A 1,564-nucleotide genomic window follows, 5' to 3' on the forward strand; every position below is an offset into this window, starting at 1 on the left:
CGCGAAATTCAAAAACAAACATACAAACAAAACACTTTAGATATCTCCCTTGCGGATAAACTAACAATCACGCAGTCTGACTTCACTTTCACTAACTTAACGTTTTCTGACTTAACTTGCAATCACTTAGTCGCCTATATATACATTGCCCAACTTAAGGCCTAGAACTTTCTTCAAACTACAAGACGTTATGACGTAGCAATACTAAATTACAGCAATGGAAAAAAACAACCAGAAAGTTCGAGTAATCTGATGTCAATTCTCAACAATTGAACTCTCACGCACAATGTACGGCTCTTATCGAGTTACGTGACGAAATTTGTCGTAACTATTGCTTTTAAAATAATTAACTCTTAACACTTTTGTTATGAAAACTAAATAATCATTATATATTAAATCACCAAATAATAACTCTTAAACTAAACAGTCTTCTAATCCAACACACTTTAAGTTTTTTCCAACAGTACCTCAAGTATCAGGTTATCTTTAAGTTAGGTTTCCTGTTAATATATACGATAAAGTAAAAAAAACATATCGAATTGAAAGACCGAAATTAATGTTTTTTACAATACTCTTCAATAGATAATACAGTAAGGAAATGTAGCAGGTTCATTAGTTTTCTTTGGTTTGTAGTTCATATTTTTAATTGAATTTTATTTTTACCACTATCCGAATACTTCCTATAAAATTTTTCGCGTTTTTTTCTTTTTTTTCCGGAAAATATATCAAAATTGTTAGTCCTTTTGTTATTTTTGGCTTCTTCTATTAATAGCGTAAACGTTTTGAAAGAGTACAACATAAGTATTTCGTAGCACTGTTTTACGATTATATCATGTTTTGTATATACAATTGGACTGGTTTAATTAAATTAAGGAAATGTTATTTCTCACTGTTACTTCCATATATGTTAAAATCCAAAACATTTCTCTCTTCGAATTTGTATTAATTTGAGCAGACATAAAAAAAAATTATTTTGTATTTTTAACCTGAACAGTATTTTATGCGAGAAATGTTCTAAATAGCCAGATCAGAGTCCCCTTAAGGTTCACTAATGGGCTAAATAGCCTGGTCAGAGACCCCTTAACGTTCAGAAACGGGCTAAATAGCCAGATCAGAGTCCCCTTAAGGTTCACTAATGGGCTAAATAGCCTGGTCAGAGACCCCTTAACGTTCAGAAACGGGCTAAATAGCCAGGTCAGAGACTCTTTAGGTTCGGGCATAGCCATCTTTAATTTCAAACTGTTGACCAGATTAAGAACTACGACTCAGTAGCACCCTTCGTCTAGGCGGCTACCCTTAATTGAATAATTAAATTGGTTGTCGTAGATACAGTACGCCACAACTGAATGTGTGAAGCTTAGTCAATGACATATTGCGTTTTGAGTCTTAGACCCCCTGATAGGAAAAATAAACGCCTGCTTCGACAAATTTGTATCAGATTCGTTCACACACAATATTGTAATTAATATCATTAACAGGGCTTCCAATATTTGTTTTAACTATACCGGCCTGGCATAACCAGGTGGTTAGGGCACTCGACTTGCATTCTGCGGGCCGCGGATTC

Source organism: Limulus polyphemus, unplaced genomic scaffold (assembly GCF_000517525.1).
Source record: "Limulus polyphemus unplaced genomic scaffold, Limulus_polyphemus-2.1.2 Scaffold3218, whole genome shotgun sequence".
In the NCBI taxonomy this organism is placed as follows: Eukaryota; Metazoa; Arthropoda; class Merostomata; order Xiphosura; family Limulidae; genus Limulus; species Limulus polyphemus.